The following is a 27,671-nucleotide window of genomic DNA, read 5'->3' as shown; positions in this document are numbered from 1 at the left end:
AGTAGAAATTAAATCAGAGAGTAGCGATTTATAATAAAAATCAGATAAAAGAATAACGATTTACAGTAAAAATCAGATCAGAGAGTAGCGATTTACAATAAAAATCAAATCAAAGAGTAACGATTTACAATAGAAATCAGATCAAAGAGTAGCGATTTACAGTAAAAATCAAATCAGTGAATAGAGATTTACAGTACAAATCAGATTTTTACTATAAATCGCTATTCTCTGATTTAATTTCTACTGTAAATCGCTACTTCTTGATCTGATTTCTCTGCAAATCGCTACTCTTTGATTTGATTTCTACTGTAAATCGCTACTCTTTGATTTGATTTCTACTGTAAATCGCTATTCTTATATTTGATTTTACTGTAAATCGCTACTCTCTGATTTGATTTCTACTGTAAATCACTTTTTTCAATAGAGAGAGAATAAAAAAAATCATGGCCGCTCAAAGAGAAATCTTATTACTCTTTTCAACAGTTACAAGAGAGAAAGAAAAGAAAGAATTTATACAAGGCAAGAGCGAGAACCCTAAACCTAAACAAGTTGGGTTTGATCCATAAGAAACCGAGTCTCAAACATAAGCCCAAAAAAAATTCTTCCGGGGGACCCGCGCCGAAGGGAACCCCCGGACCCCCCTTCCTGCAAGGGTTAAAACTTTGAATCAGGCTCCACAACTCATCAGGCAAGAATGAGAATGCGACCATGTGTTGTAACACAAGCTAAAAACAAAGGCAAAACATGCAAATCTATTTACGAGAAGCGGGAGAACATTTTCATCCAACACATATCTATCTTATCAGAGGACATTTTCGTCAAAAGCATATCTACCTTTTTTATATGTTATTTTATTATAAAGTCATCTTGGGCAACATTGGCATATGAATTATCGCGGGTCCCAAGATATTCCTCCGTACACACAGGAACACGTGAATTTGTGTTTCAGGGAGAACACACACCACCCTCCCCATTGTACCTGATTCAGGCTCTCACATGATGGGGCTGAACAAACCGGCCCATCATCTGGGCCCCCACGTTTTCACATGAAAACACGTTCTTAGGTCTCCTTAGAAAATCATTTTTGGAAAATGATGCGTGGGACTTTTTACATGCATGGGGATCATTTTTCACATGGTTAAAGTGTCTTTTCTTCTCGTATTCTCTCTAATCTCCTTAGACTTTGCTATATGGTTTACCATTTCTTTGAGTGATATGCATGACAATTGTAACTTATACGTAAGTGGTACAGATTAATCGTGGCGCCAACTTTCAAGATGGGATCGTGGAACTTTCCCATATAAAGATGACGATGGTGGTGATGATAAGAATCATCAGCTTGTAGTATTAGGGAGTTGGGCAGGCACCTTTATCACACCTTCTTTGAACAACAAAACATCTTATTAATAATTAAGATAGCAGCCACCTTACTTTTTCATATTAATTAGTTTCTTTGTTGGTTTCTCTGGTTTTTCTTGTTCAAACCATTAGAAAGAATTTAGTGGTGCAACGGAGAGGCCGATCCTGTCAAACGCTGGGTGAGATTAGCAATGTCATCCAGGGTTTACAACCACAAACCCACCCATCTTTACTGTAGCTCAGTATAAGTGGGACCCACAGATGGGTGGGGTTTGTGGTTGTGAACACTGAGTGACATTACTAATCTCATCCAACGATTCACAGGATCCGCTCTCATGTCCGGCCTTTGGTCCATGCATGATCGTTCCATGCTAGGTGACAAATCACGATCAACCCTAACTAAGAAGGCAGAGCCCCTGTGGGCCAGCATAACTTGCTTCTATTGTCACAACTCCCAAATTTTCCAAAGTCATGTGAGAAGTTATAACATCATCTGATAGGGTGGGAAGGTAGCACCTCCTTTCCACCAGACTATTGAATTATCCTTTTTTGGTTTCTTCTATTTGTCCATGAATGAGAAGTGTTTGAGATAAGCATGCACGTACATATGCACCCAAACATACAACTACTTGGCTCATTTAACAGAACTTTCAATTTTGATTGGCAGGCAAGAGGACCCCAGGAGAGGCATCCAAGAATTTGATTGGCATTGGCACAGTTTCTACATAATATAGAAAATTAAAGTTTTGCTTTTTCACATGATGTGATGAATATTTTAGCTCAACTAAGAAATTTTCACACCGAAGGGGGGTCATTGTGGGTGGGCCTTGGCTGCTAGACGGAAGAGAAGTTCAAATATCATAGGAGAGGAGGAAGAGAAGTTCTATTACGTGTTTCTTCCTTGACCAGATTGCATGGCCCATCCACACACATGATCTCACGGTTGAGATCATCCTGTACCAGACTGAAACTGTCACATGATATGAATGGTATCATGTGGGACAGGGTTTGTGGTTGTAAACGCTGGGTGACATTGCTAATCTCAGCCAGCGTTTGACAGGATACACTCTCCTGGACAGTGGTTAGTGATTGGTGTTTTTTTCTTGGCTTAGCAAAAAAAATCAAATTATGTTGCATCAATTATAATTATGCAAATGTTTCTTTCAAATTTTTTTGTGCAAATATGAACTCAATCATCCATGTTCAAATGGGAAAAGAAAATTTCAAGAGAAGAATCCTAACAGATCAAGTATATTTATATGACCAAGCAAATCTGCCAAAACAAAAGTTGTTTGATTGTCATATAATTTTAGAGATAAAAAAGGAGGAATTTGATTTTGGTTAAAAAAGACATAATTTAGACAATTGAACAAGCTTTCAAACACATTAAAAGTTATTGAATTCTGATATAAAGTTGCAAAGTTATAGTTTTTGCAAGCTAACTATGTGAAGTACTATATGAGTTCGTGTTAGAATCTGACCCAAATATATGTATAGGATTCAAGAACAAATTTGAATAAATAATATACATAAATTAATAATAATATCAATAGAAAGATAAAGAAATAACATATCTTTCACTAGCTAAAGCGCTTAAATATATGTTGATTGAAAAATAAATAAAGAAATAATGATTGGGGCTACATCAACTTATTTTAACTTGAACCACAATCAAAAGATAATCGAATTCAAACTTTTGTCTACCCTAGGTTTAGGAGTATGCTGAATGGGGCAAACTTAGGCTTACCTCTTGGCTAGATGGAACAAGGCTACCTAGAAAGATTTCTCAATTGCTCTTCATTAGAGTGAGACCCGCTATTTATGGAGTATGGGGGCTTCAGTCTCCCATTAGGAAAAAGAGTATTGGTTGATGCCAACCTCCAACTACACTTTCCCAAAATGTGGGAAAGGGGTCCAACTTAGGTAGTATTTTTTATTTTTTAAATTATGCTTTTAGTAAGTTTTAGATTTAGTTAGGATCTAGTTAAGGTGAAACTCCAGTCAATCCAATTGACCTCCTTCCTATTTTAGTTTTGATAATCAGTTGGGTCTTATTTTGGCAGTAAGAGAGTGTATGTGTTTCATAGTTTGAATTTTACTTTTTGGATTGGAGTTGAACCCAAACCCTTGCCAAGCACTATAAATAGTGGCATGGGTCCCTTTGTTTTGTTTTTATGCACTGAATTATGAAATAAAACTTATAACTTGCTTTCTCCTCTCTTTTCCTCTCTCTCTCTCTCTAGCTATATATATATATATATATATATATATATATATATATATATATATATATGATGTCCCTACCCCTTGATGTCATCTTTTATTCCGTTCTTTCTCCTAGGCCAGGGTTGAGGACCCAGTCCCAGTTGGTTCTGTCGTCCCACAGCTAGGCTTGCCACTGAGTGACATTTGTTTGATGTGAACACGCAAATTTGCATCCGTGTATAAGCAATGTAACCAGAACTAGTATAAGCACTTCACAACTTCTCACAGACAATTTGATCATGTGACGAGCAAATAAGGGTATGTGCATCCTGAGCTTAAATATTGTGTTTCCCATATCAGCCTAAATCTACCATAGCTGGGAATCTTCAGCCAAACTGAATCAGATCTTTCTGTGAAATTTCATGACTGGGTAAGAGTGCTACCTAAGGAGATTTTTGGATGCAGTAGCATCCAAGTACAGCGTTTATAAATAATTTATCCAACTACAATAATTTAAATGTTCTTTTACTCACAAATCCACAATACAGATCTATTTTTCAGTAATACATCAAACTCTGAAATGGACATGTGCCATTTCATGGGATAGGGTCAATTTTTTTTGGGGTGCAATGACGTTGCACCACTAAATTCTTTCTAATGGTTTAAACAAAAAAAAAATGAAGAAACCAACAAAGAAACTAATTAATAGGAAAAACTCTTTTTTTGAGGTAGTTAATACGAAAAAGTAAGGTGGCTGCTATCTTAATTATTAATAAGATATTCTGCTGTTCAAAGAAGGTGTGATAAAGGTGCCTGCCTAACTCCCTAATACTACACGCTGATTCTTATCAATACCACCAGATTTTTTTTTTTGAAAGAAAATTATAGGACTAGGTTTCAGAAGATATGGGAAAGTTCCACGTTCGTTCTGATTGACATGTAATATTTTTTAATTATTTTTTAACCGATTCAGAAATATTCACTTGATTCACTTGAGTATCGGGCCGAATTCACCTGAAAATCGTTGGCCAAACGATACAGGGCAGATACCGATACTGACAACATTGTGTATGAACGTTTTTCATGTGAAAAATCGTGGGGCCCACATGATGGAACGTTTGTTCGGCCCATCTAAGAGAGAACCCTTCAGGCGCAATGTGATTGCACTAAAAAAAAAAAGATGGGATAGGTATCCGTGGGATGGTGGGAAACTGATCATTTTCATATGGGAAAACAGGCCTTCTTTCCACGATTTGGGGTGAAACAAACGTGCCCTTAATTATTGATATTAAGGGCTTCTTGTTGCTCTTCCATTCAGCTATTGAGCCCACATGCTCATGGGCTTGGGCTAGTCGTGTCACTTGTGGGCTCGGTCTTTTCTGTCCACCAACACAGGCAAAAATGGCTTGTTTGGTCCATTATAACTAGTTATTCCGTCTCTGCTGCCGTTTAGTTGTTCCACAGTGGGTGAGTATATGGGGCCGTTTTTGGTACACCAGAGTCCGGACCCCAAGCAACTTCTGGGACAAAATGGGGACATGTTTTGCAAGCAGGTATATAAGTGAGGCTTGTTTGAGTCTCACTCTGTGTCGGCTGGCCTCTTTGAGATTTGAGGCCACAAACTAGGGCCTCCTATTTTAGAGGGGCCTCCAAATTTTGGAGTGCACTTAGGATAGACACCGACTCCTTAAACCCCATTCGCTTCCTCTCACTTAATTTTCGCCCAACACAGCCCTCCGACCTCCCCCCTCACAAACAAAACCGACGGCAGCCTTCCCACCCTCTATTTATTTCACACAGCTTGTGAAATACTTGTAAAAATTTTGACAATTATTTTAATAAATAAAGATAATGTTTATGTCTCATTTAATAATTTTTATTCATTCAATTATGCATTAGGATTAGAATTAATTGAGTATATTAATTTAAAGGTTTATCTGAATTGAATGATAATTTTAACTAGAGTTATATTGAGTTTTGAAATTAACTCAGAGTTAAATTCATGCAAATTAGAATTTAAATGAATTTTGATTTGGATTTAATTACAAATGAATTTGAAATTATATCCGAATTAGGTTTAAAAACCATTTGGATTAGGTATGAAATCCAAGATTTAAAATAAATCTAAAATTCAAATTGAAAATTAGGAAATTTATTAAATTCACTAAAACCTAATTAATTAACTATTTAAGGAAGTTTATTAAATTCACAAAAATAATATGTCATTTTGATAGTATTAGCCGTCTTGATTTAAGCATAGACAAATGTTGATTTAGGTATATCATAAGTCCTAATCTAAGTTTTCTTTTCTTTTCTTATTGAATCTAGAGTAGTTTAGGATTACATTTGGTTTAGACCAGGCCGTAGCAAGTTTTAAGTTTTTGATTTGCCATCGTTTTGTTTTGATCCATTAGCTAATGTTTTTAGTTTTTTGTTTTTTTCGCCGATATGCATCATTTTTCCTAGAATAGCCTAAATTAATTTCTGTTTAGTTTTTTTTTTGTTAGACAAGCAGTTAGTTTTATTCCAGAATTCATTTTGTTTAGATTAAACGGTAGTTGTGTGGTTTCTAGAATCTTTGTTTTGAATCAAATTAATTAATGTAGCCGATTTTGGCTGTTTGCATTAACCGCATAGTTCTGTGTGAATAACTAGTGACATCATGTTTTACATTTATCAGTTAAATAATAGTTCTTTTGTTCCAGAAAATTTTATTTTCAGAAGATAAGGTAGAAATAGTTGCTTTATACAATTATCGTTTTTCTTAGTGTCTTCATTCAAATTGCACCTCATACTGCCTCCTATTTTATGAGAAAAGTGACAATTATTTTAATGAGATATTAACGTGTTTTTACTTTAGACCATTTTTTAAAATGTCAAAGGAACCGACATTTTTGAACCACTGAACGCTTGGCTTGCATTTTGGGAGCTCCATTATAAAGATTTTCCTTTTTATATACCACTAAACTCTTGGCTTTGAATCGTAAGCCACGGTTGATAAACACCTGAATAAGTAATATTTACCATGCATTTTTATATTATTGATTAAAAAATTAAAAACGAAATCTCGTCCTCGTGTTCTATTTTCTGAAAACTTTTTTTATTTGAGACTCGAACTGGCGTCGCCTGTATTCTTTTGTGACAGGAAGGGGAGGTGTAGGGCCCCTCTCTTAATGGAGGGGCGGCTACTGCATGGCTTGGAGCTGAGCACGTGTTCTGCCCGATAATTGGATCTGGTCTCTTTCAAGAAAATGAATAAAACATGACCAAGTCATCTTTGAGCGATAATTGTCATATATATATCTTGTTCTTGAAAATTTGTGGACGGGAAAATTTTCACATTGTTTTCAACAGTCTAGTTTTTTGGGGAAAACATTGAAAATGTATACATATCAAGATATTTTCAGTAATAAATTCACTATATTTTTCAAAATCTAATGAATATCTGCTTGACTAGGCTATCCTTCGGCCCAGCCCTTTCTATACAACCAGCACTAGCAGCTTCTTCTTCTCCCTCCACAATTTTATTTACTGTTTTCAAATGGGTAGCTTTCACAACACAAATGGAAGTTTCAAGCCATTAGTGTTGGGAAACTATGTTTTGATGATATATGATAAATATGATATACTTTCATGATGTGTATATATGATGCATGATAAATACATGATATGCTTTCATGAGATATGATAAATATGATATGCTTTCATATGTGAAACTGAATATGTTATATTATGACTGGATATGATGTGCTATGTATTTAACGAGTATTTGATGCAAGGTTATTTCACTTAAGAAGAGTGAAGACAACTTGATCAAGTACAACTATTTGATGCAATCATACTACTTTGAAGAAAAAGCTTGAGCACGTGTTCTGCCCGATAATTGGATCTGATCTCTTTCAAGAAAATGAATAAAACATGACTAAGTCATCTTTGAGCGATAATTGTCATATATATATCTTGTTCTTGAAAATTTGTGGACGGGAAAATTTTCACATTGTTTTCAACAGTCTAGTTTTTTGGGGAAAACATTGAAAATGTATACATATCAAGATATTTTCGGTAATAAATTCACTATATTTTTCAAAATCTAATGAATATCTGCTTGACTAGGCTATCCTTCGCCCCCAGCCCTTTCTATACAACCAGCACTGGCAGCTTCTTCTTCTTCCTCCACAATTTTATTTACTGTTTTCAAATGGGCAGCTTTCACAACACAAATGAAAGTTTCAAGCCATTAGATGCAGAGAAATTTCGAGAACAAGCACGACAGATCGTGGATTTTATTGCAAACTATTACAAGGAGATTGAGAGCTATCCTGTGTGTAGCCAAGTTGAACCCGGCTACCTCCGCAGACGCTTGCCGGCGTCCTTAGCCTAATAAACTAATAGTTACTTTTGTACATGTTTGTTCACGTCCCATATATGAATGTTACAAGTATGATTGTGGAATATATGTCCTTTTGTATTTACAATACTTGGGATTAGGCGAACCAAAAAATGAGGGTTGAACTTGCAGCAATGAAAGCTGATAAAAAGTTTAAATCAGATAATGCACTTGTGCTTGTGGATGAAAGCTGATGAAGGAGACCATTGCACTTGTGGCAATGAAAGTTGATGAAGAGTTCTATCATGTATATGCATTTGTTTATGAATGAATTGTATGTATAATAGGGAATGAATTTATTTGATTCTTGTTTTAGAGGAAAAGAAATTGTATATATAACAAGAAATGAAGTTGTTTGATTCTTGTTTTTTAGTAAAATGAATTGTTTGTATAATAGATGATTGATTTCTTTACATGTTGTGTGTGTAATATGTGATTGTTTTATTTATAGAATAAATTATGTATATAATAGGGAATGAAGTAGTTTGATCTTGTTTTTCGTTTGATATGTATTTGAGAATGTAACAGGTAATTGCTTTGTTTATGAGAATGAACTGTGTATAATGTATATATAACAGAGAATGAACATGAGTTTCGCAAGGTATATGTGAATTTCACAACCGGTGATGTTTTGCATCAAAAAGGAATTTTGCAAGGTACATTCAAATGTTAGTTTATTTTTTTTAATCATAAAGGGATTTCGTAAGGTACGTGCAAAAATTTGTGAAAGTACAATATTGCAAAAAAAATTATTATCATCGAACGGGTATTGCTAAATTTCTTTTTTCTGGTGAAAATTCTTATTTGCTAGAAACATTCATGAGAGATTTGCCATAAAAATCGTTGGAAGGGGCTAAAATTTGAGATTTGCAAAAACAGAGCAGTTCGATGCAAAAAAGTAGTTGAGAAACGAAGCATCATTCTTTCATAAAATAGAGTCGTTTATACATTGGATTCATTCTTTCATAAAAGGAAGAACTGGTATAAGCACTTCACAACTTCTCATGGACAATTTGATCATGTGATGAGCAAATAAGTACGTGCATCCTTAAACATTGTGTTTCCCATATCAGCATAAATCTACCGCAGCTGGGAATCTTTAGCCAGCCAAACTGAAGCTGAATCGATCAGATCTTTATGTGAAATTTCAAGACAGGGTAAGACTGCTGCTAATCGAGAAGATTGTTGGATGCAGTAACATCCAAGTGCAAAGTTTATAAATAATTTATCCAACTACAATAGTTTAAATGTTTTTTTTACTTACAAATCCACTATACAGATCTAATTTCCTGTGGTTATAGCATCCATATCGATCAATATAACAACAAGAGTAATCCATCAAACTCTGAAATGGACATGTGCCATTTCATGGGATAGAGTCACAAATTTTTTTGGTGCAATGAGGTTGCACCACTAAATTCCTTCTAATGGTTTAAACAAAAATAAAAAACGGAGAAACCACCAAAGAAACTAATTAATAAGAAGAAGTCATTTTTTGAGGCAGTTGATTTGAAAAACCAAGGTGGTTCCTATCTTACTCATTAATAAGATGTTCCGTTGTTCAAAGAAAGCGTGATAAAGGTGCCTGCCTAACTCCCTAATACTACACGTTGATTTTTATCACTACCACCATCGTCATCCTTTGAACCTACGACTCGATATTTTTTTTTTTTTTTTGTGAAAGAAAATTATAGGACTAGGTTTCAGAAGATATGGGAAAGTTCCACGTTCGTTCTGATTGACATGTAATATTTTTTAATTATTTTTTAACCGATTCAGAAATATTCACTTGAGTATCGGGCAGAATTCACCTGAAAATCGTTGGCCAAACGATACAGGGCAGATACCGCCGATAATGACAACATTGTGTATGAACGTTTTTCATGTGAAAAATCGTGGGGCCCACATGATGGAACGTTTGTTCGGCCCATCTAAGAGAGAACCCTTCAGGAGCAATGTGATTGCACTAAAAAAAAAAGATGGGATAGGTATCCGTGGGGTGGTGGGAAACTGACCATTTTCATATGGGAAAACAGGCCTTCTTTCCACGATTTGGGGTGAAACAAACGTGCCCTTAATTATTGATATTAGAAACCCACCTCTGCTTCTGCATAGGATGTTGAGAGAATTCCAGGTCATGGTTCCTAATTTCTTGGTATCACCAACTCCTTTTTCTATTTTGTGGGGTTGAAATCATATTGGGGCCCTTCACTTTTAGGCTTTGGTTCAGGCTGACCCTTTGGTTGGTTACTATTGACTCCAACATTTACGACTACGGCTCCGTATAATTGGCTCCATGTTGCTTTTTTTTTTTAAAAGGGCAAGCTGGGTTTTTGCACCAGAACAACAGATGCCCCATGTGGCAGATGGATTCGATCCTGGGCATTCAGCTTCACACAGGACCCCGCTTACCACATGGATTCGATCGGTGGTGGCTTCTTGTTGCTCTTCCATTCAGCTATTGAGCCCACATGCTCATGGGCTTGGGCTAGTCGTGTCACGTGTGGGCTCGGTCTTGTCTATCCACCAACACAGGCAAAAATGGCTGGTTTGGTCCATTTTAACTAGTTATTCTGTCTCTGTTGTTCCACAGTGGGTGAGTATATGGGGCCATCTTCGGGACACCAGAGTCTCGACCCCAAGCAATTTCTTGGGACAAAATGGGGACTTGTTTTGCAAGCATGTATAAGTGAGGCTTGTTTGAGTCTCACTCAGTGCCGGATGGCCTCTTTGAGATTTGAGGCCACAAACTAGGGCCTCCAAATTTTGGAGTAGGATAGACACCAGACACCGACTCCTTAAACCCCATTCAATTCCTCTCACTTTTGGGCTCAAGAATATTGTATATCACTGCATCTTTGATGGAGAAAAAACAGTACACTCTATGTTGTTTTCCTAATTTTTCTTATCCTACTCATACCATGTAATCGATCGTGGATTATGAGATTCATCGACTTTATTTATGTTGATAGAGAGAAAACACATATATCCAGCTATCACATTTCATTAGAGTTCTTAGCCTTCATCATGGTTTTTGTTCTCTATGATGAGAATGGGTTGCGGATTTCATTTTCAATGCCACCTATACTATAAATGCTCTTATTGAAAAAACTCGTCATCCGTTGATTTTTTGTCGTTGAAGCACTATCGATTTTCTCATTGTCTATGCTTAGACTTGAAAAAATAGCCATAAGTTTAATTCACTCGTTTGGCGACTACAAAAACCTTAGATTTTTTGAAACCCTGGATTTGCTTTTATGCTATATGCTCGTAAGAAATTCTACAAGAAAAAGTAGTTTCACAATACCTTATGTGATACTCGTCCACAATTTCACAATTATCGGACCCACAAATTTTATGATTTTTGCATGTGACAGCATGAAACTCGTTATGAGTTTTGCAAATTATGTATTAAGTGGGTGTATTATTTTAGCATCATGACATGTGAAAATCAAAATTTGGCACGAGGAAGGTCGCGTGCAGTCACGTATAGCGCTCGTTCACTTAGGGCACGTTTGTTACATGCACTAGTGTGGAAAGACGTTTTGTGTGAAACGCATCAAGACAAAGGGGTGCAATATGGAAAACGTTGCGTATATCACCGATCACCAATCAAATTCTAAGCAATGCATTTAATCAAATAACTAATAAACATGCGGTTGTTATTATTATGAACGCCAAAAAAATAGAAAAGGAAAACGATTTGATCAATTTTCAAGAAAATTGGTGAAAGACTGATTCTATTCAAATCGACCAATATATACCTGAGATGATTGATATGGAAAAGTTGGATTCGTAATTTTTAAAGAGTTTTTTTTTTTTTTAAATATGATTTTGTGTGTTGTAATTGTTTCTTGGAAAAGGATGAGTTTTTTTTTTTACAAGAAAAGGGAGTTTCGTCTTTCCTTTTAGCTTTCAACTCAACACCACATTGAACGTGAACACCAATTTTTATTTTTTTGAAAAACCAAGGGAAGCCAAATTAGGAATGAATTTTGAAGAGTTTTCAACCGTAAGATTTTTTCGGTCGTCGATTGATGGCTAACGGGGTGACATCATCTTCGGTCGTCGTTGAATTGTTGAGTTTAACGGTGGTGGCTTGAAAGCTAAAAAGTTGGAAACTTCAAAGTGACGCCGCCGTTAGTTCCCGCCCCTTCTCTGTTGCAATCCCTCTCATGGATTAAGTATAAATACCACCCTTCCCCTCACTCCTCTCCCATCGCTACTACCTCCCACTGCTCTCTTCTGCTTCTACCATTTGCATATCCAGATGAATCCTTTGCCTTTCTCCGGCCAAAATGACGATGAAGACGGCGACCTCGAGGCTGCCACCGGCATCGGAAGCAGCCATCACGAGGGCCCGACGTTCGGCGAGCTCCTCCAGCACGTCGGGGACGCCCGCGCTGGCGAAACCCTAACGGAAAACTCGCCGGAGCAGCGTGTCCTCCAGATGGAGGAGCGCATGCAGGCTGTCCCTTTCGTTCTGTCCTTCGCCGATCTGACCTACAGCGTCCGCATCCGGCAGAGGATGTTCTCCGGAGGATTCCGCAAGACCCTTCCATCGACGACAGCGGAATCCTTCGAGGCGACGGACAAGTTCTCGGAGACGAGGACTCTCCTGAACGGGATTTCCGGTGAGGCGAGGGACGGGGAGATCCTGGCTGTGCTTGGGGCGAGCGGATCCGGAAAGTCGACGCTGATCGACGCCCTGGCGAACAGGATCGCGAGGGAAAGCCTGAAGGGCGCCGTGACTCTCAACGGCGAGGCGGTCGACGGGAGGCTCATGCGGTCCGTTTCGGCCTACGTGAGGCAGGACGACCTCCTTTTCCCGATGCTCACAGTCGAGGAGACGCTCAACTTCTCGGCTGAGTTCAGGCTCCCCAGGACCCTCTCCAAGGCCAAGAAGCGAGCCCGGGTACAGGCCCTCATTGATCAACTGGGCTTGCGCCGCGCAGCGAAGACGATCATCGGTGACGAGGGCCACCGGGGCGTCTCGGGAGGAGAGAGGCGTCGGGTCTCTATCGGTATCGACATCATTCACGACCCGATCCTCCTCTTCCTCGACGAGCCCACATCCGGCCTCGACTCCACCAGCGCCTTCATGGTCGTGAAGGTCCTCCAGAGGATAGCTCGCACCGGCAGCATCGTTATCATGTCCATCCACCAGCCGAGCTACCGGATCGTCGGCCTCCTCGACCGAATGATCTTCCTCTCCCGTGGGAGCACCGTCTACAGTGGCACTCCGGCCAACCTCCCGATCTTTTTGGAGGAGTTCGGCCACCCCGTGCCGGAAAAAGAGAACCAGACCGAGTTCGCCCTCGACCTCATCCGCGAGCTCGAGGTGACTCCCGGAGGGATCAAGGGCCTAGCTGGTTTTCACAACTCCTGGAAGGCCACCCGGTTCGTTCGATCGCCGCTCCCTGACCAGCAGGGCCTGACGCTCAAGGACGCCATCAGCGCGAGCATCTCTCGCGGGAAGCTCGTCTACGGAAGCGCCGCAGACGGCGGTGGGAGCTCGGATTCGATGCCGGAGTTCGCGAACCCGTTCTGGAAGGAGACGGCCATCCTCACGAAGCGGTCAGTGACGAACACTCGCCGGATGCCGGAACTCTTCTTCATACGCCTCGCGGTTGTGATGGTCACCGGGTTCATCCTCGGTACCATCTTCTGGCGACTCGACAACTCACCCAAGGGAGTCAAGGAGCGGCTCGGCTTCTTCGCATTCGCCATGTCTACGACATTCTACACCTGCGCGGACGCGCTCCCGGTGTTCCTGCAGGAAAGATACATCTTCATGAGGGAGACCTCCTACAACGCCTACCGCCGCTCCTCTTACGTCCTATCCAACGCCATCGCCACCACCCCTCCCTTGGTCCTCCTCTCCCTCGCCTTCGCGGTCATCACCTTCTGGTCCGTGGGGCTCGCCGGCGGCGCTGAGGCCTTTTTCTATTTCTTCTTCATAACATTCGCCTCCTTCTGGGCCGGCAGCGGGTTCGTCACCTTCATCTCCGGCGTAATCTCCCACGTCATGCTGGGCTACACTGTGGTGGTAGCCGTCCTAGCCTACTTTCTCCTCTTCAGCGGTTTCTTCATCAACCGGGATCGGATCCCGCCCTACTGGATATGGTTCCACTACCTCTCTCTGGTGAAGTATCCCTACGAGGGGGTACTGCAGAACGAGTTCAACCACCCGTCCAGGTGCTTCTCGACGGGGGCACAAATGTTTGATAACACGCCGCTGAAGGGACTGAGCGACGACATGAAGGCCGGGTTGCTCAAGGCACTCAATGGGTCGCTGGGTTTGAACGTGACGATGACGACGTGCGTGACGAAGGGGTCGGACATACTCAAGGACCAGAGCATCACGCAATTGAGCAAGTGGGACTGCTTCTGGGTAACCGTGGCATGGGGGTTCTTGTTCAGGCTCATGTTCTACGTCGCCTTGTTGCTTGGTAGCAAAAACAAGCGTAAGTGAGGAGCAGTGGAGCCCGCCCGATGCTAGCGGTGGTGGTGTTTAATTTTTTAATTTTTTAAATTTTCTTCATTTTTTCAAAGATAATTTTGGGTTTTTTCTTTTTTTATAATTTGAATTGTGTTGGGTTGGCGGGTGGAAGAAATGACACAAAATGTCTATGATCTTGATCTGCCCATTTCTTTATTAGTTTTGCAGCTTTGTGTAGAAATGCATTTGTTAATTCCGTCTGATCAGTTCTTGACAAAGTTATATACAAAGAATGTCTTTCCTCGACCTTGGAAAGCGATAGAGTGTGATGTCTGAGACTGTTGTCCTGTCACAATCTCGAATGTAGTATGTCCCGACGATTCACTTTTTTGAAGATTGTAACAGTATTGAGCGATAGCCAATAAATTCGTCCAATTTTTTTTATTTGCACTTACAAAGTACCTAAAATATTCTTCTAGCATCTAATTAATACGTTCAGTCTGACCGTCTGTCTGCGTGTGGAAACTGGTAGAAAAGTGTACTTCTGATCTTAGTAACTGAAAGACTTCTCTCCAAAATTTACCTGTGAACCGGGCATCCCGATCGCTGATAATGCTCTATGAAATGCCCCAATATTTTACGACATGATTTACAAAGAGTTGAGCTGTATCTTCTGCTGAACAATTGTTAGAACCAGGTACAAAAGTCACGTATTTTGAGAATCTATCAACTACAACAAAGATGATATTGTGCCCCTCAACTTTTGGCAGACTGACCACAAAATCCATAGAAATGCTCTCCCAAGGTCGGCTTGGGACGGGAAGAGGCTCTAATAGACCTGCAGTCTTCTGATTATTGGCAAATCAAACAAGTACGTACGTAACCATCTACGTCATCACGCATTTGAAGCCAGTAATAAACTCGCTCCATCAATGCCAATGTCCTTTCTTGCCCCGAATGTCCTGCCCAGGGAGAGTCATGACACTCCTTCAATATCTCCTGACGTAAGGATCCCCATCAGAGTACATATACTCGATTCCCAATTGTTATCAGCAATCCTTCTTGTTCCCAAAATCGTCTTGTCTTAATTCCTTCTTTTACCAAAGAGAAAAGATGTGCCATGGGGTCTTCTCGTAAGCTTTCTCGAATTATGTTGAGAGGGTTGCTCCGTGGTTCAGTACTCCCACTTTTATCTCTAATCAAAGCCGTCAATCCAACCTTCCTGCTCAATTCATCTGCTACTACATTGGACCTTTCCGACTTGTACTCTAGAATCGTATCAAATTCAGCTAAGAACTCTTGTCACCGAGCTTGTTTAGGACTGAGCTTTTTCTGTGTTTGAGTGTGTAACATTTTGTAGCAGATATATTTTTAATTTTTTGGTTGTTTATATTGAAAAACATTTCACTTTCACTTTTAATCTTGAAGGAAGCCTTACAAGTGATTGAGTTTTACAAGTACACGAACAGGGATGGCAGTGGACCGGGGCAGGGTGGGGAACAAGGTCTTCACCTGTGCTCTGTCTCAAAATCCTACCCTCTATCTTTGCACGGGTTTTTATTTTAACCTTCCTTCTCGGTCCAAACAAGGCAAGATGGGGGACTTCATTTCTCTTCAGTCCACAGCCATCTCTAAAGAAGGATCGTGGATGGGGGCGGAGTGGGGCAAGGAAGGGATCCCGGATGGAGGCGAGGTGGGAAAAAGCCTAAGTCCATCTCAGCAAAGATTTTTTATTTTTACTTTCATCCCCCATTTCATGTCCAAACCAGACAAGGCAATGCTTTCATTTCGTGGAATTTTGGGTGCAATGACATTGCACCACTAAATTCTTTCTAATAGTTTAAAAAAAAAAAAAACCGGAAAAACCAACAAAGAAACTAATTAATACGAAAAAGTCTGTTTTTTTTTTGAGGTAGTAGATATGAAAAAGTAAGGTGGCTCCTATCTTAACTCCCAAATACTACACGTTGATCCCCATCACCATCCTTCGGATGATAAGGGAAAGTTCCACCATCCCATCTTGAAAAATGGTAAACCAAATATCTGAACTTACGTGTAAGTTACAATTATCCTATATTGCATGTCACGCAAAGAAATCGTAAACCAAATAGCAAAATCTAAGGAGATTAGAGAGTATGACCAGACACTTTCACCATGTGAGAAATGATCCCATATCAGAATTGAATAGCATATCAGAATTTTATAGGTCCAATGTCAGAGGGGGTGGGTGGCATCCGGATCCATAATTCAGTCAAGTGTTTGGAGTAAGATCCGCATCCAAAATTAGATCCGCTTATTAAAATTTGGAGTCTGAACTGAATCAACCCAAACCCAAATACATATCTGCACAGATATAAAAGTGACATTCAATTGGGATTTAGTCGTTATTAAATCAACATAATAGATTCAAAATTGCATTCAAATTTCAGTTTTGGATGAAACATGGATAGCACTGGATCTAGATTTAGTTAGCATAAGATAGCTAAACAGATACATCTTTTACATATTTTTGGATTTCAATGTAGAATCTCAATTTTTAGATTATGACATATGATATACCTAAATCAAGATTTGTCTATGCTTAAATCAAGACGGCTAATACTATCAAAATGACATATTATTTTTTCTTTTTTTTTATTTTCAGATGCAAAACACAAAATAAACTAGATGAATATGTAGATGTTATGATGATCTACTAAAAATATATGCGATGCAATGTGTTATGCTATGCAAAACTTAAATCTACGGTGAAAAAAGGGAGAGAAATAAATGACCTATCACGGATCGTCTCTGACAGATAGATTGAGAAGAGAAGATGGTTGATCCAGCTGCATTCACGCTGCCCCGACGAAAAGGAAGAAGTTGCCGATAACAAAAGGGTTCGAAGCTTGAAGAAAAAGAAGAAGAAGAAGAAGGGGAAAACAAGGAGATAAAGAAATCGGTAAAAGAGCGAGAGAGAAAGAGAGGCAAGAAGCAAGAAAAGCTTGAGGCTGCTCCAAAAACGTGTTTTCAGCCCTCTTAATCCTATTTATAAGCCTAATTAGGCTAAAAACTAGATTTTCAAAAGAGATACGGTAAATTTCTAATAATTTCAAAAAGGTCTCTTATTGAAAAATGAGTTTTTCAAAAGGTTTTTTTTTCCTAAAACTAATTAGAAACAATTAATTAAGTTCTAATCTAATCTAATCTAAATTATGAATTAAAAAAGTTCTATCAAATAAAAATACCAAAAAACATAGGGCCGAAGCAAAAAATATAGTTTTTCCCAAAAAATGAGTTTCAAAGCAAATACTCCAAAATTTTACAAGTATTTCACAAGCTGTGTGAAATAAATAGAGGGTGGGAAGGCTGCCATCGGTTTTGTTTGTGACGGGGGAGGTCGGAGGGCTGTGTTGGGCAAAAAGTGAGAGGAAGTGAATGGGGTTTAAGGAGTCGGTGTCTATCGTAAGTGAACTCCAAAATTTGGAGGCTCCTCCAAAATATATAGGATGCCCTAGGCAGTAGCCTCAAATCTCAAAGAGGCCAGCCGGCATTGAGTGAGACTCAAACAAGCCTCGCTTATACCTGCTTGCAAAACATGCCCCCATTTTGTCCCAGAAGTTGCCTAGGGTTTGGACTCTGGTGTCCCGAAAACGGCCCCATATACTCACCCAGTGTGGAAGAACTAAACAGCAGAGACTGAATAACTAGATATAATGGACCAAACCAGCCATTTTTGCCTGTGTTGGTGGACAGAAAAGACCGAGCCTACATGTGACACGACTGGCCCAAGCCCAAGAGCATGTGGGCTCAATAGCTGAATGGAAGAGCAAGAAGAAGCCACCACCGAGATGGTATCCCATGTGGTAAGCGGGGTCCCGTGTGAAGCTGAAGGCCCAAGATCGAATCTCTCCGCCACATGGGGCAGCTGTTGTTCTGGTAGGGGGGTCCGCCTAAGCAACAAGAAGCCAATTAAACGGAGCCGTAATCGTGAATGTTGGAGTCAATAGTAACCAGCAAAAGGTCAGCCTGAACCAAAGCCTAAAAGTGAAGGGCCCCATATGATTTCAACCCCAAAAAATAGAAAAAGGAGTTGGTGATACCAAGAATTTGGGAACCATGACCTGGGAGAACATCCTATGCAGAAGCAGAGGTGGGTCACACCTCCTTTCTAATATCAATAATTAAGGGCACGTTTGTTTCACCCCAAATCGTGGAAAGAAGACCTGTTTTCCCATATGAAAATGGTCAGTTTCCCACCATCCGAACAAACGTTCCATCATGTGGGCCCCACCATTTTTCACATGAAAAACGTTCATACCCAATGTTGACAGTATCGGTATCTGCCCTGTATCGTTTGGCCAACGATTTTCAGGTGAATGGCCGATGTGATACTCAAGTGAATAGTTCTGAATCGGTCAAAAAAATAATTCAAAAATATTAAATGTCAATCAGAACACGACACATGTTAAAACTATTAAAATAAAAAAAAATTAAGTATTTTTTTTTTACATTTATTAAAAAATAGCTGATTCAGGGGGTGAAGCATATTGATTTTCTACCGATAAGATACGTACTAACAACATTGTTCGTACCTCTCCTCAGAAAATCATTTTTGGAAAATGCTGCGTAGGACTTTGGGGATCATTTTTCACATGGGGAAATTGTCTTTTCTTATCGTATTCTCTCTAATCTCCTTAGACTTTGCTATTTGGTTTACCATTTCTCTGCGTGACATGCGTAAGTGGTACAGATTAATCGCGGCGACAACTTTCCCATATCTTATGAAACCTAATCCTATATTTTTCTTTAAAAAAAGAAAGAAAGAAAAGAAACATAGTCGTAGGTTCAAAGGATGACATTGGTGGCAATGATAAGAATCAACGTGTAGTATTAGGGAGTTAGGCAGGCACTTTTATCACACCTTCTTTGAACAACGGAACATCTTATTAATAATTAAGATAGGAGCCACCTTACTTTTTCATATCTACTACGTTAAAAAATGACTTTTTCCTATTAATTAGTTTCTTTGTTGGTTTCTTCATTTTTTTTTTGTTTAAACCATTAGAAAGAATTTAGTGGTGCAACGTAATTACACCCAAAAAAAAATTTATCCACCCTCTTGGATTAGCTTACTTAATTAGTTAATTAATTAAGTTTTAGTGAATTTACTAAATTCCCTAATTTCCAATTTGGATTTTAGATTTATTTTAAATCTTGGATTTCAAACCTAATTTGGATCTAATTTCACATACTAAATCCAAATTCATTTATAATTAAATCAAAATCCAAATCCAAATTCTAATTTGCATAAATGTTGATAGCCCTAAGGCATAAAGGAAGCATTCAGGAATATGTGACGACATTTTCAGCAGTGATGCTTGAAATAGAAGACATGTCAAAAATGAATCACATTTACTTCTTTAAAAGAGGTCTAAAGGTTTGGTCTCAACAAGAGTTGACTCGGATGAAACCGACAGACCTTGTAAGTGCGATGGCGATAGCTGAACAAACAGTTGAGTTCCCTAATCGAAGGGGACCTCAAGCATGGCCACCCCCCAGGGAGGATCGGGGTAATGCTACAGGAGGCTGAGGGGGAAATCAATATCGACCCCCCCCCCCCCCCAAGTCCAAAGAAATCAGCCCCAAGCACGACAGGAGGGACTTTTGGGAAACAGACCAGTACATCTGAACCTTCGGTGCTGGTATTATAGTGGAAATCACTTTGCGAGGGATTGTCCCAACCAAAATCAAGGAAATGCGGGACGAAGGGCGGCTAATGTTATCAAGATTGAAGAGACCCCCGCGGAAGAGAAAGCCAAAATGGGGGCCTTACAGAGGGTAAATGCTCTAGAGGGGTCCACCTCTGTAGTACCCCTGGTTAAGATGGAATTAATGTACTTGACGGTGACTATCAATGGCAGGACTACTAATGCGATGGTTGATACAGGAGCCACACATAACTTCATGGCCCAAGAGGAAGCTCAAAGATTGAGCTTGCAATGAGATAAAAAAACCAGTCGTATGAAGGCCGTGAACTCAGAGGTGTGACCCATCTTCGAAGTAGCCTAGAACGTACAAGTTGGGGCTGAACAAAAGACTGGCAGAACGGATTTCTCTATTACTCCGTTGGACGATTTCAAAGTAATCTTGGGGATGGAGTTCCTACGGGCAAGTAAGGTTGTGCCCATGCCCCACTTGGACGTCCTCAGCTTTATGAGTGAAGAGTCAACTTGCATGATCTCTACTGCGACATCGAGAATGTCGAACATCCACATGGTCTCTGTATTGCAAATAAAACAGTGTCTCACTACAAGAAAATAGGTGATTAGCGACAGAATTATTCTGTCGCTAGTTAGCGACGGATTAACGAGAGAAACACATCCGTCGCTATAATCAATGAAATTTACGAAAATAGCGACAAAATATATCTCGTTGCAAAATCCGTCGATAATTAGCGACGGATTTTGCGAGGAAATATTTTGTCGTAATGGACGCACCATTTAGCGACGTCTTTTGCGGCGGAACATTTTCTGTCGCTATTTAGCGACGGAATTGGCGACAAAATATATTCTGTCGCTATGTTCGTAAATTTAATTTACGGTGACTTAGGGACGGAATTAATCCGTCGCTAAGCCGTCGTGAATTGTCGATAAACCTAATCTCAGACCTCTTTTCCTTTTCTTCTTTCACTGCTCCCGCTCCCGTCGTTCGCCCGCTCCCACCGTTCGCCACCGCCCAAAGACAGGTATTAAGGGGGTCCCCCCCCCCCCTCCCCCCCGCGCGTTTTTTGGCTGGGAGTCGACCCCCTGCCGGAACAGCAGGGGGTCAACCCCCTGCCTAAAAACGTATGTTTCACATTAAAAACTCTCATAACAACTGCAAATGCGTAAAATTTTTTAAAAATGGCATCATGGTATCAATGCTTTGAACTAAGACCATCCCTCCATAGAAACAATGACGGAATTCACATCTAATAACATGGTAATAGTTTCACATAAGGGTGTGAATTGAAAAGGGTAAACATATTAGGAAAAAAAAAAACATCATTTCCAATATGTTTAATCCACCTTGTCCATTTGGAGTTTATTGACCCAAGATTGGTCACTGGTGCAACCTGGAATCATCCCTTGGATAATTGAGCTAGCTTCATGGTTATCAAAAGACAGAGAAATGCAACCATCATTATCAAGAAAAATTAATTAGGAACATTTGCCTAAAGTAAAATCTATGAAAAATTTTCCACAATAACTGCTAAAAAAATTATTTAAAAAAAAGAGAGAAAGGAGGGACGGAAAAAGAAGTTCGACCACCAAGTCCTCAAGTTGGTGTACAGTCTGGATTGCCTAGAATGTGTTAGAGTGGAAATCTGTTGCCTGTATGCATAGTCTTGCGGCATCCAACTAATGAATGTAGAAAATATGCTTTCGTAAAGGAGTCGAGCTCGCGTTCGACCATTCAGGCTCGCATTCTCCAAAGATAGCCACAAACCCCTCAAAGTTCTTCGCCATGAAAACCACACAAAGCAGAGTCTCACACCACGAAGTCAATCGAAGCACACCCACATTTCCAACATGTTTGTGCCCAAGTAAAATGTGTGTGTCAAAGTGAAATAACCAATCTACACCATGGTACACACTACAGACACCAGCAAACAGAACCAAAAAATGTAAACAGTGTAATTCTGATCGAGCTATCCTCTCAATGTGTGCCAAAGTGAAGTACCATCAACGCTACTATAATGCCCAAAACACAAACTGAAATTTACAAAAACGTTGATTAACAGATTCAAAATCAACCATGTTACACCAATAGAAATCGTAAAAGCTATCTATCTCATACATCAACCCAAGAAGTAAGGAAATAGAAAAGATGGTAAACACACAATATTGAGCATAGGCTTGTTGAATTACATTCTCGAGCATCGGGAAAATTAAAGAACACGTTAAGACCCATTTACAAACCACATAAATTACTTGGGTCGGAAGATTTACATGAATTCTGATGATCGGCATTCTTGAAACGCCATCGAGAGAGACCCTTTCCCTATTCCAAGACAGGAAATTATGTTCAGAACTTGAATTAAAACCAATCATTTGAATGTATTGCAATACTAGATGCAAATTATTTGAATGTATTGTAATACTTGATGCAAATTATTTGAATGTATTGTATAACATATGTTATTTGTTAGAATATGGTTCATGGAGGTTATAGTGGTCGTTCATCCAGTAGTAGCCAGGCCCAACCTTCATCTTCACGGGCTCCTGTGATAGGTATATCATTTAACTAATTGGATGCTTGATTAGTTGAAATGCGCATTTTGAGAATTTCTAACATATTTTTTTACAGATGATGTTTCGCCTGTACACGACCCACCTACACCAGTTGATCACACAATGAGCCAACATAGGAAGCAGGGTCTTCTGAGTCTGGCACAAGAAGACTCATTCGAATAGTGTATATCGATAATCGCCCGTAAGTATTTCATTTTCAATTATTGCATATCTTATAAATATTTTATATTGATATTTACTGTGTACCAATTCATGTGCAACACAAGGTTTGAGCCACAAGAAGTAGTACGCGAGATTAGGAATTCACTTCTTCAACATCTACCAGGATCAGTTGCTCAATGGAAAGAGTATCCAAAAGAGGTGATAGATAGATTGTGGTTCTCATTCACGGTATACAATTGTTTTTTATAGTTAATGTGTTTCCTATTTAAATTTTTTTTAGTCATGTCTACTAACTTTTTAAAAATATTTGTAGGCTTCGAATCGCTTCACAACTACGGTGGAGGAAAATGATGCAAGGAAGGTGTGACAGAAGGTGACTGTCAATCGATTTACAGGCATGCTGCACAATATAAAGACTGCAGCAAAAAAAACATCTGGCGAAATAGATGATCCACTACAGTAGAAGGGCCATGGCCCTATTACTATCAGGAGAGATTATTGGGATGGAATGTGCGATAAGTAGGCGGGTGTTATCATCGCAAAATTTTTACTTTTTGTGAGTCAAACTGACCTTTGAAAAAGTTTTTGAAAATAACTCACCTCTGTTTTAAAATGCGGGATAATTCCGAAGAATGGGACTCGCCTGTCGGTACGAGGTTCAACCGTTCTTGGCGCCTTTACCAGGGGTAATTGAACCAAGGATCAATCTACTGCTTTGCTCTGTTCAACTTGTCTAAACCATATTCTAATTCCTAAATGCACAAAGAATCAGGCATGTGCTATGAATTTCTGAAAATGCATATTTGAAAACATGATGTTTGCTTTGAATAACTGAAGTACTTGGAAAGGATATCACATGGAAAATCGTGAATTAGGGTTGAGATGCTGTATTTGAGAAAAGTAAAAATCAATTTTTGAAGAAATGTAAGGATTTTGTGAAAATCGATTTTGAGAAATATGAAAAAAAACTTTGGAAAACTTGATTTCTTTGAATTCAAACTTTGAAATTGAAAATATAACTTAGAAAATCGAATTTGGAACTTGGGAAATACTTGAAATATCATTGGCAAATCCATATTTTGAGAAAATCGATTTTTGAGTAAGACTTAGGAAATTTTTAAGAAAATGAACTTCTTTGAATTGAGATTTGAATTGAAATTGGCAAATGCATGAAATGAATGAATATGGATTTGAGGAATTGAGAAATACTTTTAAGTATTTTTGAAAAATGCAGTGCATTTTGAAATTAGCCTAAGAGTGTAGGCTGAATGTGGCTAATATGAAGATCATAAATCTGGGTATGATTCATATTCTGACTATGGCCATGAATACGAATTCCACCAAGTTTATAAACTTCATAAAAGCTAGTGTATGTTCCATTCGTGTAGACCATAGTGAATTTATAGAATGTGCATGAATGATACATTCATCAGGCATTTAATATTGGCAGAATTAAACTATATGCAATGTATCCTATTCTATGCAGGAAATATAAATACTTATTCCAAAGTTAATTTAATTTACATCACTATTGAAATTTAAATACATAAAAGTAAAGTCTTCAATATCCCTGCAAAACTAGAAAACTTTGTTAGTGATGATATGTTGGCTTTTCTAGATTTATCCAGTAATATCTAGAAATTGCTGGATTTTGCTAGATATAAGCCTTTTTGTCATGATTCCCTTAAATCAAAATGATAAAGTATGAAATAAAATTGAATAAATTAGGAAGATAAGATATGAAATTTTGAAATTGGGGTCAAAATGACCAAAATACCCCTAATAACAAGACTATGGCCTTTAAATTAGGGTTTTCATAAAGATATTTGATAAAATGCAAGTTTTGAAATTCAAATGAGAATAAATCAAACTAGATATGATGTGAAAAGATTAAAAATATGAAAATTAGGGTTAGGGATTTCGAAATTTAGGTCAAATGACCAAATTGCCCCAGATAGCAAGACTATGGCCCTAAAATCAGGGTTTTCTGAAATAGATTTTGGTAAAAACTTGGGTTTTAAGGACTAAATGAAGTCAAATGAACATCATATTTAACCTAAAGTATCGTAATATGATTATGAATATTATTAAATCCTAAAAATATATGCTTATGCACGAAAATCCAAAAATATCACAAATTTTGTGATTTTTGCAGTGTTTTGGAATTCTTCTGGTGCCCTGTTTTGCAATTCAAGTCATTCAAGCATCAAACGGATTCTAAAAATCCTAAAAATTGGTACCTTCACTTGTGATAACCCTAATATCAAATTATAATTATAAAAATATTTTTTTGGCATTAAATTAATCCAAAAATAACATCAAACCCTAAAAATATGCTATTTTTGACCTAGTTCACCAACCAGTCTCAGTCCAAGACCCGAACCAGGGGTCAAACCTCCATGAAAATCTATGAACTTTTACAGAGAACAAATAGACAAGAAAACAAAACTTTTCCTTTTTACAGATCTGAAAAAGCCTTTAAAACCAGGGAGATACCTATTTGACAATCCAGACTTGAATATATTGATTTTAACTTTGGTCCTGACTGATACTTTCAATTGAAAATTCCAGGATAAATAGCAGTATTCATTAAAAATATCTGATATTTTGACAGTGAATAGCTAACAGAAAAATAACAATACTCACTTTTTACAGATCATGAATCGGATCTGTAGTTTGGGATTTATAAACAACACAAGTCTGGTTATGGTTTTGGTAAACCCTAACGAGTTTTAAATTGAAAATCAGAGTTTCTGACAGAAGAAAAATATTAACAGCAGTAAAAAATTTTGAAAATTTCACAGTAGATAGATCTAATCAATATGAATCCATGGCACTTTACAGATCTAAAATCGGATATAGGATGAGAAAAATATCATCACAACAAGTTACCTTCTTGATTTTAACAACGATTTTAAAGATTTAAAAATTCGACTTGATGTCTGATTTTTTTGACAGGGTTCCCGAAGTCCAAAATCTCTGATTTTTTTACAGTAGTTCAATAACATATGCATGCATCACATATAAAAAAATCAAAAATAAACAACAAGGATTTAAATCTGAAACAGCATGCTCTTTTCTGTTCTAAACTAAAAACACACAGAAATCTAAGAAACTTGAGAAAATATGCATTAACTAATGAAAAACAATAAAATAAACCATAAAACAGTAAATAAAAATTATTTCTATGCTGGAAAACGTAAAATAAATATGAATAAACAGATAAATAAATAAAAACTCAGGAATCAATGGCTGGAATTTGCTTTCACCTTTGAAATCATGGATTTAACCCATTTAACAGGTAAATCTCACGTTTCGTCGGTTAAGAACATGAAAAATGTACCTCTCATCGATTCTAATGGATTAGAATCCTTGAAATCACCCTCAAACTGAGTTAGATCATCTTCTTGGGTCGATTTTGGGGTTCTTGGATGAAATCCATGGTTAAATCCATGAACACAAGAGTTTCCATGGTGAAATCTATTGAAAAATCATAAAAACTAATAAAATAATAATAAAATAATATTAAATAAACTCACCTTGGGGCTGCAGCTGCAAAGGAGGAAGGTGGAGGTGCTGGAGAGGAGAGAGAGTCCACGAAAATTTGAGAGAAAAGGAGCCCTATTTGACCTCTTGAAGTCCCCTATTTATAGGTTTTCAAAAGTCACTTAATTAGGGTTAATTAAGGAGTTTTATTTTTTAGAACTCTTTCTAATAAATCCATTAAAGGTGGCAACGATTTTTTGGAGAATTATAGCCTAGGTGGGACTCTAATTAATCCCTAATTAAACCCTAGAAAGTCCAAATGTGTCACCACCTAGTATGGAGCCACATTTGGTTTTTAAAACTTGAATTTAAAACCTTTAAAAACCAATGGTTTAAAACTTAAATAAAATGGATTTTTAAAATTGATTTTGACTCCTCTAAACCCCTAACCTAACTAGGACAATGACTAACCCTAGTCTAACCTTGACTTCTTCAAATGTGGCGCCACCCCGAGTGGGGCCCACTTGAATTTTCAAAAACGATTTTAAAGCTTGAAATTGAAGGAGTTTTCAAAAGAGATTCAAAAGTAGACTTGAAATTAAAAGTTTTAAAATGGCACAGAGTTCCAACTGGGTCAGAATTCCTCTGGATATGGCGCCAACTGAGTGGACCCCACATCAGAGTTTTGAAAATTTGAAATAAATACTGAAAATGGCTTTGAAAAGGAGTTAAAATCAATAGTTGAAATTCAAAGATTTTTGAAAATAGAGTCTCAAGCGAACTGGACTTTGGGCTAGAGTCCTGGATTTTTAGGACTCTGTGATTTTGGTTTTTAAAAGGCAAATAAAGAAATTTTTGAAAAGATTTCATCGAAAATGGTGAAACAAGTCAGAAAATACAGTCAGGGTTAGACTCCTAACTCGATCAGAACTCTAAATTAGAGTCCTGGATTAACTGGACTCTACAAAATGACCTAAATTTTGAAAATAAATGGAAATAAATAAAAAATGGAAATGACAACGGACTTCAAAACAAACTCCTGACTGGACTAGTACTCTGGGACAGAGTCCTGATCGGACTGAAACTCTAGATTTTTTTTGGTATTTTTCTGAAAAACAAATGAAAGAACTTGTCAAAACAGTGAAAACAATAACGAATATTGAAATAAAACAGAGTTCTGATTCAACTGAGACTCTAAGGACAGAGTCCTGATTGAACTAGGACTTTTAATTTTTGGATTTTCTAAGAAATCAAATGAGAGAATTTTAAAAAACAGTTAAAAACAGGATGAAGTTGAAGTTTTGGTTCAGAGTTCTGATCTGATTAGGACTCTAAGAAAGAGTTCTGATTCGAT

General features: G+C 38.2%; 1 pseudogene; it reads left to right on the top strand.

Annotated features, from left to right (window-relative positions):
* The first annotated feature begins 12,170 nt into the window (after positions 1–12,170).
* LOC149839688 (ABC transporter G family member 6 pseudogene) lies at positions 12,171–14,447 on the top strand (annotated as a pseudogene).
* The last annotated feature ends 13,224 nt before the right edge of the window (positions 14,448–27,671 follow it).

This window comes from Nuphar pumila, chromosome 4, assembly GCF_984573655.1.
Source record: "Nuphar pumila chromosome 4, dmNupPumi1.hap1.1, whole genome shotgun sequence".
Lineage (NCBI taxonomy): Eukaryota > Viridiplantae > Streptophyta > Magnoliopsida > Nymphaeales > Nymphaeaceae > Nuphar > Nuphar pumila.
This window is presented reverse-complemented; position numbering and strand designations above follow the sequence as displayed.